The sequence below is a fragment of the Hevea brasiliensis genome, chromosome 4 (assembly GCF_030052815.1).
Source record: "Hevea brasiliensis isolate MT/VB/25A 57/8 chromosome 4, ASM3005281v1, whole genome shotgun sequence".
In the NCBI taxonomy this organism is placed as follows: domain Eukaryota; kingdom Viridiplantae; phylum Streptophyta; class Magnoliopsida; order Malpighiales; family Euphorbiaceae; genus Hevea; species Hevea brasiliensis.
This window is the reverse complement of record NC_079496.1, coordinates 102,484,445-102,503,217: the sequence shown is the minus strand read 5'-3', so window position 1 is coordinate 102,503,217 and position 18,773 is coordinate 102,484,445.

Sequence of the window (18,773 nt, the reverse complement as noted above, 5' to 3'; positions counted from 1 at the left end):
GTTCTGGTAAATTTTCCTTGGTATGCCAAGGATTACTATGTAATATTGGATTGCAAGAAGTTCAAAGAGGTCAAGAGCATTGGTGGGACCAGTGGGAGGAATTCAAGATCAAGTGTTGATTATGTACTCCTTCAGCAACTCTTATAAAATGAATGAATGAAATGCACCTAGGAATGTCCTGATTCAATTCTTGGTGGCTCGAACTGAATCCTTAGAAAGTCCATGATCATACCATATTTACTGCTTATCCATGAATGCATGAGATGTATGGGAATGTATGCAATTATATGATATATGCATGCTAAATGGATAATGTGCAAAGTGAGACCTTAATAGTAATTAGATGGCTATAAAATCTTCCAAACAAATGATTAAGTTGGAAATGCTATAATTAAAGTAATTATAACATAAGCCTTCCATTGGGGCAATTTTTTTAAGAAATTTTAAATAGTTGCATGAGATGCAATTAATTTAAGAGATTTTCTTAAGAATAATTGTTAAGCATGAGATGTTGTAAATATGTAAATGGTTTAGTGGCCAATATTGATGTACTGAGGACATTAAAATTATTTGCATAATTATCGCTCAATGGGATCAACTTAACTAATGCAAGATAAGTCAATAATGGATGTACCGAGATTTTGAGCATTAGGGGCTAGGTAAAGGATTGAACCTCACATGAGATGTGATGGGCAAGGAGTTGCTCACTTATAGTTTATTGTAATTCCAATAATGGATGTACCGAGGATGATCAATAGAATTATAAGAATTAATCACCCACTAGAAATCCATCCAACTAGGATTTCCGCTTACTTTGGAAGTGTAGGATTCGCTAAGTTAGTGGGAGGACCAATTTGATTAAAAGACCATAATCATTTTGGTTAATTACATGATACATTTATTAATTAATCTGGTTATTTTCTCAGCTAATTTTCTCGATAAAAATGAGCACAAAACAACCACCACCATCCAATATCCTTGCAAGCATACTTGATCACAACAGTTGACAGGACCTAATCATTCGATTGGCTAAGAAATTTGAAACTTGTCTCAACCTTGAACATATAGGATATGTTCTAGATTCAAATGTTCCTGGTCCCTTACCTCCAGAGGCCACACAAGAGGAACATGAAACTTTGGACAAGTGGAAGGAGCATGATATGAGAGCTAAGTGTTACATGCTTGCTTCCATGAGTAATGAGTTACGTAAGCAACATGAGAACATGCAGAGTGCGAGTGAGATCCTCCTTCACCTACAAGAGTTGTATGGTGAGCACAGCAGAATGCTAGGTATGAGATATCTAGACAGCTTATTCCGCATGAGGATGTCCGAGGGATGTAATGTTGGGGATCATGTCCACAAGATGATTCGTTGATTGAGCAGCTTGGAACATCTTGACTTCAACATGGATTTCCAACTACAAACGGATTTGATCCTTCAGCCCCTTCCCGAGTCTTTGGGAATTTTGTGACAAATTTCCATATGACTAAACAGAATGCACCTTAGCCGAATTACTCAACATGCCGGTTATTGCCCAAAAGAATATGCTGTGCAATAAAGGAAAAGAGGTAGCTTTGTTGCATCTTCTTCTCACTGGAAAGTCCAACAAGAAGAAGGGCAATAAGAAAAAGAAACCTCGCATTCCCGGTCCTTCCAAGAAAATAGCTAAACAGTAAAAGGAAGACTAAAGTCGATGGAGGCAAAGGAAAGTGTTTCCACGCCAAAAGGATGGGCACTAAAAAGGAACCGCCTGCAGTATCTTGCTTCTCAAGGACAAGAAGGATACACCTTCTAAGGTATGTCCATATCTTGTTATTTAGATTCGATGATACTCATAGTTCATCTACAACTTGGGTTTTAGATATCAAGCGCTTCTCACATTTCTAATGATATGCAGGAACTAGCAAACAAGAATACTATGCTTCTCAAGATATTAGAGTCCGGATTGGCAATGGCTCAATGAAGCTTTAGCCATAGGATCTAAATCTTTTACATGTTTGGACATGTTTTGTGTTTGGATAATATTTTATATGTACTGATGCTTTTAAGAACATCATTTCTATATCTAGTTTGACTAGAAATGGCTATGAATTTCATTCACAGATGATGTTTGCAATATTTATTTTGGAAATAAATATGTTGGTTCGGGTTATATGAATGATGGTCTTTATTGTTTGGATAATAATGACAAACACAAATTGAATGCAAGTGATCTAAAAGAATACAATGCCATGGTGAAAACCAACTCAAGTTCAAAATATATTTGGCACTTAAGGTTATGTCATGTTGCGTAAGATAGGATTGCAAAATTGGAGAAAATGGGGATTCTATCCTCATTGGGCTCGAGCCTACTCCAACTTGTGAATCTTGCCTTCAAGGCAAATGACTAGATCACCCTTTGTTGGACAAGGGCTAAGAGTCAAAATATTTTGGAACTAATACATAGTGATGTATGTGGTCCATTTAAAGAAATGGCTAGAGGGGCTTTCATTATTTTATTACCTTTATCGATGATAAATCAAGGTTTGGGTATTTGTATTTGATGAAATACAAACATGAATCCTTTGAAAAGTTTAAGGAATTTAAATCAAGTAGAAAATCAAACAGAAAAAGTATTAAAGCTCTTCGATCGATCGTGGAGGTGAATATTTGAGTATCGAATTTGATGAATACTTGAGAGAGCATGGCATTGTTTCTCACCGACTCTCCAGAACGCCACACTGAATGGTGTATCCGAAAGGAGAAATCATACCTTATTGGATATGGTACGTAGTATGATGAGCTATACCGATATGCCAATCTTCTTTGGGGATTTGCATTAGAATCACTTTATATATTCTCGAATAGGATTCCATCAAAATCGCTTCTTCCACACCTTATGAGATATGGCATGGAAGAAAACCAAGTCTTAAGCATGTTAAGATTTGGGGTTGTCCAATTATATCAAAAAGTCAACACCGATAAATTGGAGACCAGATCGTAAAAGGTCGATTTGTTGGATATCCAAAAGATAGTTTTGGATATTATTTTTATTTGCCTACTTCAAAAAGGTTGTGATAAGTAGAGATGCTACATTTCTTGAACAACAGCTTGTTCAAGAAGGAGGCAAAGGAAGGCAAATAGAGTTAGAATTGGAGAATTCGACCAACCAATGCATCGATGGATATAGATCCATCTAGTCAACCTATACCCATTGATGAAACATCTACACTGCTCCTCGTAGAACAACTGTGGTATCTCACCCACTGAGATATGGTTTTCTTCATGAAGAAGAACAAGAGTTGTCTACTCATGAAGAAGTAGATCATGGAGATGATCCACTTACCTATGAAGAAGCTATATCGTATATAGACTCTTCAAAATGGATTGATGCTATGAAATCCGAGATTGATTCCATGTATAAGAATCAAGTTTGGGATCTTGTTGACTCCACCAAGGTATTGTACCTATAGGGAACAAATGGGTTTTCAAGAAGAAAATTGGTTCTGATGGAAAGGTAGAGACCTATAAGGCAAGGCTAGTAGCGAAAGGGTTTCGCCAAAGGCAAGGAATAGACTATGAGGAGACTTTCTCACTACATGCTTAAATCAATTAGGATTTTATTAGCAATAATGCATACTATGATTATGAGATTTGGCAGATGGATGTCAAAACATTTTTCTCAATGGATACATTGAAGAAAACATTTTCATGGAACAACCTAAGGGATTTGAATCCCAAGATGGTTCCAAGGTATGCAAGCTAAAGCGATCCATTTATGGGTTGAAACAAGCTTCGAGGAGTTGGAACATCCGCTTTGATGAAGCCATTAAATCTTTTGGTTTTATAAAAATGAGGATGAGCTATGTGTATATAAGAAGGTTAGTGACAAGCTATCACTTTCCTTGTCTTATATGTGGATGACATACTCGTTGATGGGTAATGATACGTATGTTGACGACTATAAAGGTATGGTTGTCAAATACATTCTCCATGAAAGACTTAGGGAGGCAACCTATATTCTTGGGATTCAGATCTATAGAGATAGAGCTAAAAGAATAATTGGTTTATCCCAAAGTCTATACTTGGAAAAGGTGTTAAAGAGGTTTAACATGCTTGATTCCAAGAGAGGATTGTTACCAGTGAGACATGGTATCCACCTTTCTAAAGAGATGTCTCCAAAGACACCAAGAAAGAGATAAGATGGCCAGATTCCATATGCTTCGCTATTGGAAGTTTAATGTATGCAATGTTGTGTACTAGGCCTGATATCGCATATGCCGTTAGTTTGACTAGCAGTGTATCAATCCAATCCAGTTTGGAACATCGATAGTCACAAGAATATCCTTAAGTACTTGAGAAGAACTAAGGATTTATTCTTGATTTATGGAGGTGGAGACTTGCAATTAGATGGTTATACCGATTCTAATTTCCAATCGATATCGATGATAGAAAGTCTACCGATATTTGTTCAATTGTAATGGAGGTGCAGACAGTTGGAAGAGATCCAAACAGAGCACGCATCGCAGATTCCACTCATCGAGGTCGAGTATATTGTCGCATCGATGTCAAAAGAAGTCGCTTTGGATAAAGAAGTTCGTGATGTAACTTACAAGAGTTCCTTCCATTGAGTCAAGAATCCATTACATCGTGACAATAATGGAGCAACATACAAAGCTAAGGAACCCAGGTCTCACCATAAATCCAAACACATAGAAAGGCGCTACCACATTATCAGAGAAATATTTGGGAGAGTCGATGAAGACATGCATAAAATAGCATCACCTGAAAATCCAGATGATCCAATCACTAATCCTATGTCATGCACTCGCTAGACCGACATCTTGAGAAGATAGGTCTAAGATATTGTAATGAATGGCTCTAGTGCTAGTGGGAGCTTGTTAGTAGTATGCCCTAGAGCATATCATTTAGTATGTATCTTGTACATATTTTTAATAATAAAAGGCATTTCCACTTTTCCGTTTACATAATATATTTATGTGTAATAGAAAAGGTCAATTTATATTTTGTTATTAATATTATTCTTAATTTGTTAAGAATATGAGTGACAATATTTCTATCACAAAGTATCATAAATAGGTTCACAATCGATGATACTTCATAATAAGGACATGACTTATCCATAAAGATTGTATTCATGTTTGTTCCCAAGTTATTTATATGAGATATATATTAGATGTTATGGTTAGTCTCATGGCATATTACAAACATGATATTCACTTATACATGATAAGTAGGTCAACTAGTTGACACTTATGACAAGCACATGGAGTTTACTCTTGTCAATGTTTTGTCATAAATCATATCAAGGCATATAATCTTTAGACCGAGATAGCACGCTTATCTTGTATATAGGTAGTTTGAGTTTGATAACGCTTTCATACTTGTACTATGTATGGGTATATGGGCATGTGTTGGCTCGCTAGTTATATATGGAGGTAGGTGTTGATCAAGATGGAATCTGCTCTCTAAGTAAATAGAGATAAAATCCTATGTTCATTTAATTGTTCTTGATGTTTCAAGTTCCTGCCAGACAGATAGATTTATTCGTAAAAGAGTTTCGATGAGAAAATCTTTTAATCAAGAACTGGAATTAAAAGAGAACATAATATTCATAGCAAATGGAGTTTGACATAAACCATGACTCAAATTTGAGTTGGGATTTTGTAACAGAGATTCTAGTGCATGGTAACATATGATTATAGGTTCATTTAAGGTAAACCTTATTACTAATTGGGTGGCTATGGCATGCTATGCTAGGTGTTAACCATGGTCTATGAGGTTCATAAAATGATTTAGAGAAATCATTTATGGTAAGAAAGAGTTCGATGATATTAAGAGTTGATATCATGTCTCATTGCCAATTAGTGATGATCCTAGTAAGTCACACACATACACAAGTTATCACCTATTTAAATATGATTTAATTAATTAATTAAAGAGTTTAATTGATTAATTAAATAGATTTGGTTTGCAATTAAATTGCAAAGTCCCTAGCATGACTTGAAACCACATCTAGATTATTGGATGTATAATATAAGTTAAATTTATATTTAAAGTGTTTAAATATGAATTTAATTAATGAGAAATTAATTAATAGAGATTAATTAATTAATTTATATTTGATATAAATTAATTAGAAGAAGAAAATAATTATTTTGGGTTAAGAACTCAAAATTAAGACACAGGGGCATTTTGGTCATTTTGTAAGCAGGACACGTGTCACCATGAGATGGTGACAAATGGCATAACACATAAGCTTGACAAATGTTTTTTAATCATGTAAGATGATTAAAATCAAGATTAAATATAGGTTTGACACTTGGCACAATGTGATTGGGTCACTTAAACCTAGAGCTAATCAAAGGGTGACATGTGGCAAGGGTTTAATGTGTTAACCTAGCTATTTAAGTGTGGTTATGAAAAGAAAACATAACCAGCAGCCTCTCCTCTCAATTGTCACGCCACTTTGAGCCTCCAGCTATTCCTCTTCATCTCTCATCAATTCAAAGAGATTAGCCATCAATCTCTTGAATTAAGAACACTAGAAATTGTTTCTAGTGTCCTGTTTACATCTCTAATCTCTTAAAAGATAGAACTTGAATTTCTAATTAATAGAAAAGGCTTTAGAAGCTGTTCAAGGGCTGCCATAGGTGTTCTTGGTGTGGACAAGCTAGAGGGACAACATCCGTGTCCTCAAGATGAATTCAAAGGCGCACACGCCGCAAAGACATCAAGAGGTTAGTGTAATCGTTCTTGATTTAATCTAGGTTCTAAAATTAACTGATTAATTTTAAAATCTTAAATGGCAAATACAGATCCAAAACATATTAAAAGAGTTTTAATATGTTGTTTATCATTGAAATCAAATAGATAAAAATAAATCTTGCATGGTGCATGTGACCCTAGGTGAAAATTTTTGAATTCAATGGTATAAACATGTGTTTTTCACGCCCGCTCCTTCACTGTGCCTAACAATGTCAAGGTTCAAAGAACACCACTCGCAGCATCGCAGCTTTCCCGCTTCGCCTCAAAGAGATGGTCGCAATGTTCCAACAAATGGCTGGTAATGTGCCAACTCAAGTCCCAAAACAAACACGCTGGTACATCCACAATCTCCTACTAGGCAGTATGACAAATTGATGAAGTATGGGGCTACAGAGTTTAAGGGGACAGTAGATCCTCTAGAAGCTGAACAATGGTTAGAGAGGATGGATAGGGTATTCAAGAAACTGCATTGCACAGAGGAGCTCAGATTTGAATACTCTGTATCTTTGTTATAGGGGGATGCTTATGACTGGTGGAAAACCATTCCCCACAGTCTGGTAGAACCTGCAATGCTAACATGGAATGACTTTCTTAGGGAATTCAGACAAAAATATGTCTGTGATGCTTATGTAGACCATAAGCTACAAGAATTCCTAAGTCTGAAACAGGGGGGCAGATCAGTGGCTGAGTATGAAAGAGAATTTTCCCGCCTGAGCCATTATGCAGTGAGTTTACTTTCTACCAGCAGGGAGAGATGCAAGAGGTTTGAAACTAGCTTGAAGCCCAAAGATCGATTACAAGTAGTCGTTCAAACACACTAACTTCTCCGAACTTGTTTCTCAAGCCCTAGAGTTGGAAAGAATTGAGTCGAGTCAAGCTCCCCGAGAAAAAGAAATCAGAGAAGACAGAGAAAGAGGGAAAATCAATAGAACAGAGTTCCAGTGGTCCTACTGGAAAGAGGAAGAATCATGGGGGACACAGCAGAGGTGGCATAAAGTCTGGTAGGGGAAGATATTCAGGACAAAAGCCTCCTCTATCTGGTCAGCAGAGTACCAGAGGTTCCTACCCTCCCCGCCAATGTGAAACTTGTGGAAGAAATCATGGTCGGATATGCTACAAGGCTATTGGAGCCTTTTATAACTGTGGAGGCACAGGACACTTTGCCAAGGACTGCACCAGTAGTCGCAGAGTTGGACCACCTCCTACTACTGCAGAAGGGTCAGTTCAGAGCCCTGTCACCAGAAGTTCACAACCACCCAGCAGAGGTAGAGGCAAGGGTAGAGGTAGCCCAGCAGGCAGCCAAGGCACAGGGAAACAATCAGAGCAAGACAGTGCTCCAGTCATAATCTATGCAATGAGACAGAGAGAAGAGGCCGAAACATCTGAAGTTGTGGCTGGTACCTTCTCTACTTTTAACCAAGATGTGTTTGTGTTATTTGATCTGGGTTCTACCCATTCTTATGTGAGTGCTAGCATTATTGATTGCATTGCTGTTCCATGTACAAAAATGGACTTTGAGGTGCTAGTAACAAGTCCGCTAGGAGAAGAGGTCAGGGTTAATAGAATGTATAGAGATTGTCCTTTGGTGATCCAATGACACACTTTTCTGTCTGATTTCATTGACATGCCCTTCAGAGATTATGATATCATCTTGGGCATGGATTGGTTAGCCAGGCATCACGCCATGATTGATCAGAGGTCAAGACAGCCACTTTTGGTCTCCTCAAGACATGATGTGGTAATACATGGGGAGAGGCAGTTGTTGCCATCAAACATCATTTCGGCTGCACTAGCCAGAAAAATGACCAGAAAGGGGTGTGAAGCATACTTGGTAAATGTGGTAGACACCCAAGTGTGGAGTCCAGCATTGAAAGACATCCCTACAGTACATGACTTTCCAGATGTATTTCCTGATGAATTGCCAGGATTACCTCTGGAAAGAGAAGTACAGTTTGAAATTAATGTTATGCCTGGTGTGGATCCAATCTCCATAACGCCATACAGAATGGCACCAGCAGAGTTGAAGGAGTTGAAGATGTAATTGCAAGAATGACTTAAAAAGGGCTTCATCCATCCTAGTGTGTCACCTTGGGGAGCACCAGTGTTGTTTGTTAAGAAGAAGGATGGTACTCTCCGCCTATGTATAGACTACCGGCAGTTGAATAAGGTGACGATAAAGAACAGATATCCATTGTCTCGCATTGATGATCTGTTTGATCAGTTGAAGGGTGCAGCTGTATTCTCCAAAATTGATTTGCGATCCGTTATTATCGCTTGAAGGTGCAAGAGCAGAGTATTCCAAAATCGCCGTAACTCGGTATGGCCACTATGGGTTTCTAGTAATGCCATTCGGGTTAACAAATGCTCCAACTGCTTTTATGGATCTGATGAACACTATCTTCAGACCATATCTCGATCAATTTGTGGTGGTGTTTATTGATGACATTTTGATATACTCGAGGAATGCGGAAGACCATGATAGACATCTGCGGATTGTACTGCAGACTTTGAGGGAGAAACAGCTATACGCCAAATTATCGAAATGTGAATTTTGGCTGAAAGAAATCTCCTTTTTGGGACATGTTGTGTCAGCTGAAGGGATCAAGGTAGATTCCAGCAAGGTAGAAGCTATCCTTAATTGGAAGTCGGCCAGGAATATCATAGAAGTTCGCAGTTTTCTGGGTTTAGCTGGATATTACCGTCGGTTTGTGAAAGGGTTTTCTATGTTATCTTCTCCACTAACCAAATTGCTTCGGAAAGATGTAAAATTTCAGTGGACTGATAAATGCCAGCAGAGTTTTGATGAGTTAAAGAGGTGTTTAACTGAAGCTCCAGTTCTCACTTTACCTACTCCGAGTAAAGAATACACAGTTTATAGTGATGCTTCTCACAATGGGTTAGGCTGTGTACTGATGCAAGATCGAAATATCATTGCTTATGCATCACGCCAGCTAAAACCGCATGAGAGGAACTACCCAATACATGATCTGGAGCTAGCAGCTATTGTTTTTGCTTTGAAGATCTGGAGACACTATTTGTATGGGGAGAAATGCTACATTTACACAGATCATAAGAGCTTGAAGTACTTAGGCACCCAGAAGGAATTGAATTTGAGGCAAAGGAGATGGTTAGAACTGATTAAAGACTACGATTGCTTAATAGACTATCAGGCAGGGAAAGCAAATATGGTGGCTGACGCCTTAAGTCGTAAGACTATGGCAAGTCTCAGAGTTTCTTCTTTATCCATGGTATATGAATTGAAAGCACAGCATGCCAGTTTAGAGATTGATGATGAGGGACAGACAGTAGTTGCATGGCATGTACAGCCAGTGTTGATTGATCAGATCGTAATGGTCGCCAGAGTGATGAAAAATATCGGTTACTAAAAGAAGTCAAAGCAGGCAAGAAACCCGAATTTTCTCGTGAGAGATGATGGTTTATTGCTACATCAGCGTAATGTGCATTCCTAATGATGCCGAATTGAGACAGATCATTATGAAGGAAGCACATGAGTCTCCTTTGCTATGCACTCGGGTGGAACTAAAATGTACAAAGAGTCGAAAGAGCATTACCGTGGATGGGTATGAAGAGAGATATAGCTGAATTCATTTCCAAATGCCTAACTTGTCAGCAAGTAAAGGCAGAACATCAAGTTCCAGCTGGTTTGTTACATCCTTTGTCAGTACCAGAGTGGAAATGGGAACGAATAACTATTGATTTTGTTACAGGACTTCCAAGGACACATAGTAGTCATGATGCAGTATGGGTTATAGTTGAGAGATTGACCAAGTCTGCTCACTTTTTGCCAGTTCGGATGGATTATAGCCTGGAAAGATTGGCCAAATTATACATATTTGAGATTCTAAAATTGCATGGAGTGCTAGTATCAATTGTATCTGACAGAGATCCTAGGTTCACTTCTAGATTCTGGGGTAGTCTATAGAGAGCCCTAGGAACTAGATTGAACTTCAAAGACAAAGATTCCACCCACTGCATGATGGCCACCCGAAAGGGTAATTCAAATATTGGAGGATATGCTACGGGCTTGTGTGATTGAATTTGAAGGTAGTTGGGATACACACTTGCCTTTGATTGAGTTTGCCTATAACAACAACTACCAATCAAGCATTGGGATGCCTCCATATGAAGCTTTGTATGGCAGAAAGTGTAGAACTCCCTTATGTTGGGATGAAGTAGGTGAAAGGAAGATGATTGGGCTATAAATTGTTCAACAGACAGAGGAAAAGATCAGATTGATCAGAGACTCTCAAGGCCATCGCGCATCACAAAAGTCCTATGTTGATATGAAGAGAAGAGATATTGAATATGCAGTGGGTGATAAGGTATTCCTCAAAGTTTCTCCTTGGAAGAGGATTATGAGATTTGGCAGAAAGGGGAAACTGAGTCCTCTTTTCAACGGACCTTATGAGGTTCTGGAAAGAGTGGGTCCTTTGGCATATCGGTTAGCATTACCTCCAGAGCTAGCAAGGATACACAGCGTCTTCCATGTGTCCATGTTAAGGAGGTACAGATCTGACCCATCTCATGTACCATCGGTTGAAGAGATTGAGGTAAATCCAGACCTCTCATATAAGGAAGAACCCATAAAAATTCTAGCATATGAGGTGAAGCAGCTGAGGAATAAACAGATACACCTGATTAAAGTGCTGTGGAACCATCATTTAGGTCAAGAAGCTACTTGGGAACGTGAAGAGGATATGAGGAGACAGCACCTACAGCTGTTCAGAGACTAATGCCAGGTAAAATTTCGAGACGAAATTTATTTTAAGGGGGGGGGGGGGGGTGGGGAGAATTGTAACACCCCTAAATTCAGAGTGCTCTCATCGTTCTCGTGACTGTGTTGTCCGGACAGCTAGGATGCCTAGAACTACACTTCAATATGAGTGAGGAAACATAAAATAATGAAATACAAGAAAAGAAAATACAGGAAAAACAAAGAAAAAATAATAACAAAGAAATATAACCAAGTTAAGCAAGCCGAGAACCCTAGCGATGGGTGACCGCACCGGGAAGTCACGGCATGGACCGTTGACTAGCCCTAGACCGTGGGGAACCCTGGAAAATATTTTTAAGACTTAAATAGACCCCTATTGAAGTATAAATATCATTAGAAATATTAAATGAAAATTAAATAATTAGTACAAAGAAAAGTGAGAAATCGAAAAACGGACAAAACCCGGTGTTACCGAAAAATCGAGAATACAACCCGAACAGGGGCATTGTGGTCATTTGACATCCTGAGTTATCTTTTGACCTAAATGTCCATTAAAAATAAATAATATTACACTTGGAAAATATAATGAAAAATTAATTTAGGGGTACCTAATGTAAATAGTAAAAATGGAGGGTAAATTGACTAATTAACACATTTAAACATATAATATAGTTTATAATTGGTGAGTGGAGCACTAAGGATTATAATAACCATTAAATGGGCAGATTTCTCCACTAACTAACTCATTTTCTTCAAGCTTCCAATAATGGCTGATTGTCACTCCCAATTCTCCATGGAAAATTTTCCATGCAAAGCTTAATTCTCTCCCATTTTCAACATAAAACCATAAATTCTCTTCATTAAACTTGGTCCACACCTCTTGGGTAGATTATAGGGAAGAAAAAGGAAGAAATTTGGTGAAGATTTAACAAGCCCCAACAATAGGTAAGTGTTTAAATTATGTTTTTTCTTAAGTAGAGTTTATGGGAAGCTTGAGATAAAATGATTGATGAAGAAATTTTGAGTTTTTGGTGAGTTATGATGGTGTGTACTTTTGGCAGCCATGGAAACACCTTGTGTTAGTAGTATGCCCTAGAGCATATCATTTAGTATGTATCTTGTATATATTTTTATTAATAAAAGGCATTTCCACTTTTCCGTTTACATAAGATATTTATGTGTAATAGAAAAGATCCATTGATATTTTGTTAGAAATATTATTCTTAAGTTGTTAAGAATATGAGTAACAATATTTCTAGCACAAAGTATCATAAATAGGTTCACAATCGAGGATACTTCATAATAAGGACATGACTTATCCAGAAAGATTGTATTCATGTTTGTTCCCAAGTTATTTATATGAGATATAAATAAGATGGAATGGTGAGTCTCATGCCATATAACAAATATGATAGGCACTTATAAATGATAAGTAGGTCAACTAAAGGACACTTATGACAAGCACATGGAGTTTACTCTTGTCAATGTTTTGTCATAAATCATATCAAGGCATATAATCTTTAGACCTGAGATAGCACAGTTATCTTGTATATAGGTAGTTTGAGTTTGATATTGCTTTCATACTTGTACTGTGTATGGGTATATGGGCATTTGTTGGCTCCTACTAGTTATATATGGAGGTAGGTGTTGATCAAGATGGAATCTATTCCTCTAAGTAAATAGAGATAAAATCCTATGTTCATTTAATTGTTCTTTATGTTTAAAGTTCCTGCCAGACAGATAGATTTATTCAAAAGAGTTTCAATGAGAAATCTATCTTTTAATCAAGAACTAGAATTAAAAGAGAACATAATATTCATAGCAAATGGAGTTTGACATATACCATGTCTCAAAGTTGAGTTGGGATTTTGTAACAGAGAGATTCTTGTTCATGGTAACATATGATGTTAGGTTCATTTAAGGTAAACCTTATTACTAATTGGGTGGCCATGGCATGCTATGCTAGGTGTTAACCATGGTCTATGAGGTTCATAAAATGATTTAGAGAAATCATTTATGGTAAGAAAGAGTTCTGATGATATTAAGAGTTGATATCATGTCTCATTGCTAATTAGTGATGAGCCTAGTAAGTCACACACATACACAAGTTATCACCTATTTAAATATGATTTAAATAATTAATTAAAGAGTTTAATTGATTAATTAAATAGGTTTGGTTTGGTAATTAAATTGCAAAGTCCCTAGCATGACTTGAAACCAAATCTAGATTATTGGATGTGTAGTATAAATTAAATTTATATTTAAAGTGTTTAAATATGAATTTTATTGATGTGAAATTAATTAATAGAGATTAATTAATTAATTTATATTTGATATAAAGTAATTAGAAGAAGAAAATAATTATTTTGGGTTAAGAACTCAAAATTAAGACACAGGGGCATTTTGGTCATGTCACAGCGTGACACGTGACACCATGAGATGGTGACACATGGCATAACACATAAGCTTGCCAAATGTTTTTTAATCATGTAAGATGATTAAAATCAAGATTAAATATAGGTTTGACAATTGGCACAATGTGATTGGGTCATTTAAACCTAGAGCTAATCAAAGGGTGACATGTGGCGAGGGTTTAATGTGTTAACCTAGCTATTTAAGTGTGGTTATGAAAAGAAAAAACAACCAGCAGCCACACTCCTTTGTCACGCCACTTTGAGGGTTTTTATCTCTTCTTCTTCATCTCTTATCAATTCAAAGAGATTAGCCATCAATCTCTTGAATTAAGAACACTAGAAATTGTTTCTAGTGTCCTGTTTACATCTCTAATCTCTTAAAATGCAGAACTTGAATTTCTAATTAATAGAAAAGGCTTTAGAAGCTGTTCAAGGGCTGCCATAGGTGTTCTTGGTGTGGACAAGCTAGAGGGACAACATCTGGTGTCTTGAAGACGAATCTCAAAGGCGCAGACACGCTGCAGCACATCAAGAGGTTAGTGTAATCGTTCTTGATTTAATCTAGGGTTCTAAAATTAATCTGATTAATTTTAAAATCTTAAATGGAAAATACAGATCCAAAAACATATTAAAAGAGTTTTAATATGTTGTTTATCATTGAAATCAAATAGATATAAATAAATCTTGCATGATGCATGTGACCCTAGGTGAAAATTTTTGAATTCAATGGTATAAACTTGTGTTTTTCACGCTTCCGTTCCTTCACCTTGAAGGCAGGTTATTTGTGCTTGTAAATGGTGAATTAAATGATTGATTAAATGTATATTGTGTAGGAAATTGTTTGGGTGATGTATACTTAGTATATGTAAATGTAAAATGAAATTTAAAGCTTGGAAAGTAATGGAATGTAAGTGTACCATTGTGGTAGTTTGCTAACTCTTGAAGAATGCTGGAATTCATGCTTGGTTTATGGAATAATGATGTTAAAATGTGTTGGTTGTTATGGCAGTTTGAGTGTGTGTAAGGTGGTGTGAAGTGGGACATGTAAATGAGCATAAAAAGGTGATTGAATTGTTGTAAATTGGATTGAAAAATTCTGCACTTGTTGGTGTATGTTGAATGTAATTGTAAGCTGCCAAAATGACCTATAATGTGTTGTGAATTATGTTTAGGTTGTGGTACAACCAGATTTCGTTTGAATGTTAAGTTTTGTGAGTGTTAAAAGTGATGCTTGATGTGTATGCAAGAAATGCAATAAGGCAGTTTGAGTTTTAGGCCTATAACTTTAAGTGTGTGGCTCCAATTGGTATGAGACCAATTGGAGTTGAAACTAGGCACAAAATGTGCCAACTTTCATGAAGGAATCTTGCCAAAATTCTGCCTGCAAGGTAGCTTGAAAAATGACCAAATCCGGATTAAGTGCAAATGAGGCCTGAAAACTGACCATTTGGGCAGCAGTTAATGTTTAGGCCATAACTCACTCAAAACAGGTCCAATTGACCTGAAATTTTAACCATGAATATTTAAGACCCATATCTACAAGTTTTATGAAGACACCAAAGCCCAGAAATGACAATAAGCAAGTCAAACAGCTTGCACAATTTCGAGTCCAAAAACTGGCCGAACCTAAAATGACCTAAAATGACCTAAAGTGATCAATTTTGGTGCAATTTGACCAGCAATAGTAAAATGACCATAACTTGGTCTACATAACTCAGAATGATCTGAAATTTTTCACCGCATTCCATAAGACATAGACCTACAAGTTTGTAGTTTAGACCAAAACCCGAACACCGAGGGAACTAGGTCGTCCGGCTAGGTCAAACTAGTATCCCGGAATCCAGCAAATTGCAAGAAAATGCAGTATACATGGAAATGAATTGGTAACATGTACCAACCCTAAAAGACTATTGAATGTAACCTATTAGTAAAATTAAAACCTAGTTTACTAGAATGCACCGAGGGTCAATATATTAGGTTGATTAAGCAAATAATAGCATTCAGTGAATTACTTATCAAATATTATCTTTAGAGACAGATTAATTAAGTACTGAAACACTTCAAATTGTGTTTCTCAGTTAGCAAAGACTCAGGGAAAGGGAAGGAAACACTGAGTCAAGACCAGGAGACAGTTATCAGAGGTTTGTGCACAACAGTTATTTCTTTTGAATTATTTTCAATTAAAATAAGTTATGACTATTTGTATATTGTTGTTTTAAATTGTGAAACTATGAAAAATTATTTGAATGATATTGATGGATACTTATTGATTGAAAAGCATTGGAAATGGTTTGAAACCACAGCTATCATGTACATTGATTGTATTCCTCGCTAGCTTGTCTGGTGGGACGAATTGAATTCCTCTCCGTCAAGTGTTGAGGTGTGTGCCTGTTGAGGACGAATTGGATGAGTACTCATATTTTTGCTAGCTAGCTATGTTATTCCTCATTAGTCATCGACTTTTGGGACGAATTGAACTTTGGAACATGATTAAGCTGTGTGTGGTTTATTGATATGTATTGTGAAATTGTGAAATGGAGTTTAAATGCTTATTGACATTCACTGTCTTTTGAATTTAACTATGTTTTGATTACTGAGATTTATTATGATATTGTGTTAAATTCTTTATGACATTATTGTCTTGAATTTAACTATTATTTTAAGTATCCACTATTTATTTAACTTATGAATTGTGATTTAAAGTTGTATTTGGTTAATGTTGTGCACCACTGAGACATTGTCTCAGCGATAGCTTTTTATTGATGTCGCAGGTAGACAGTATGCATGTGGCAAAGACACTAGACTGCTAGTACACCCAGCGAGAGATTTTTCGGGTATAATGAGTATACCACATTTTGCATTTTGTACTGTAATATATGACCACTGTATGTACATTTTGTTTTTGATTTTGAGCAGTTGTAAATTAAAATTGTACATTGAAGTTGTAAGTAAATTATGAGTTATTTTGACTTGTAAAAATTGTATTATATTTCTTTTATCTCAGTCTTTGAAAAATCACTGTGGATTTGAGTTGAGAAATATGTTGGAGTTGAGATTTGGAAAATTATTGAAGTGCTTTTTACAGGTTTTCTGAAGAACTATTTTATCCAAAATACAGATGGCACTCTGCCAAAATTTTTACAGAAATTCCAAATAATTCAAGCGTGTTAGTTCTATCACTTCAGTTCAAAAAGGTTTTTAACACCTGTAAATAGTGCTCACCACTGTAAAAGAAGTAAGAAAAGTTTTTAAAATCCCTTGTAGTGTATTTAATGGGTTATCAGTAGACGGAGTTGGTAATTCATTAGGTATACTACGGGATCATGTTATGCCTTACAGAGGGGTAGGGTGTGACAACTCATGAAGGGATTGAAGGATCAAATCCGTTTGCAGTTGGAAATCCATGTTAAAGTCAAGATGTTCCAGCTGCTCAATCAGCCGAATTATCTTGTGGATATGATCTCAACATTGTGTCCCTCTGACATCCTCATGCGGAATAGCTTTCTAGATATCTCATACCTAGCATTCCTGCTGTACTCACCATACAACTCTTATAGGTGAAGGAGGATCTCACTCACACTCTACATGTTCTCATGCTGCTTCTGTAACTCATTACTCATAGAAGCAAGCATGTAACACTTGGCTCTCATATCATGTTCCTTCCATTTGTCCAAAGTTTCATGCTCCTCTTGTGTGGCCTCTGGAGGTAAGGGACCAAGAACATTTGAGTCTAGAACGTATCCTATATGTTCAAGGTTTAGGACAAGTTTCAAATTTCTCAGCCAATCAAAGAGATTAGGTCTTGTCAACCTATTGCGATCAAGTATGCTTGCAAGAATATTGGATGGTGGTGGTTATTCTGTGCTCATTATTATCAGAAAATTAACTACATAAAATAACTAGATTAATTAGTAAATGTATCATATAATTAACCAAAATGATTATGGTCTTTTAATCAAATTGGTCCTCCCGCTAACTTAGCGAATCCTACACTTCCAAAGTAGAAAACGGAAATCCTTGTTGGATGGATTTCTAGTGGATGATTGAATTCTTATAATCCTATTGATCATCCTCAGGCACATCCATTATTGGAATTATAATAAACTATAAGTGAGCAACTCCTTGCCCATCACATCTCATGTGAGGTTCAATCCTTTACCTATCCCCTTATGCTCAAAATCTCAGGCACATCTATTATTGACTTATCTTGCATTAGTTAAGTTAATCCCATTGAGCCAGTAAACATGCAAATAATTTTAATGGCCTCAAGCACATCCATTATTGGCCACCAAACCATTTACATATTTACAACATCTCATGCTTAACAATTATTCTTAAGAAATTCTCTTAAATTAATTACATCATATGCAATTATTTAAAATTTCTTAAAATAATTGCCCCAATGGAGGGCTCATGATATAATTACTTTAATTATACTATTCCAACTTAATCATTTGTTTAGAAGATTTTGTGTTCATCCTAATTACTATTAAGGTCTCACTTTGCACATTATCTAATTAGCATGCATATATCATATACTTGCATATATTCCCATACATCTCATGCATTCATGGATAATACATATGGTATGATCATGGACTTTCTAAGGGATTTAATTCTGAGCCACCAAGAATTGAATCAGGGCATTCCTAGGTGCATTTCATTCATTCATATTACAAGAGTTACTGAAGGAGTACATACTTAACACTTGATCTTGAATTCCTCTCACTGGTCCCACCAATGCTCTTTACCTCCTTAATCTTCTTGCAATCCAATTACATAGTAATCCTTGGCATATCAATGCGAATTTACAAGAACTAAATAAATGAAATTACAACCCAAAAATGTTATAATC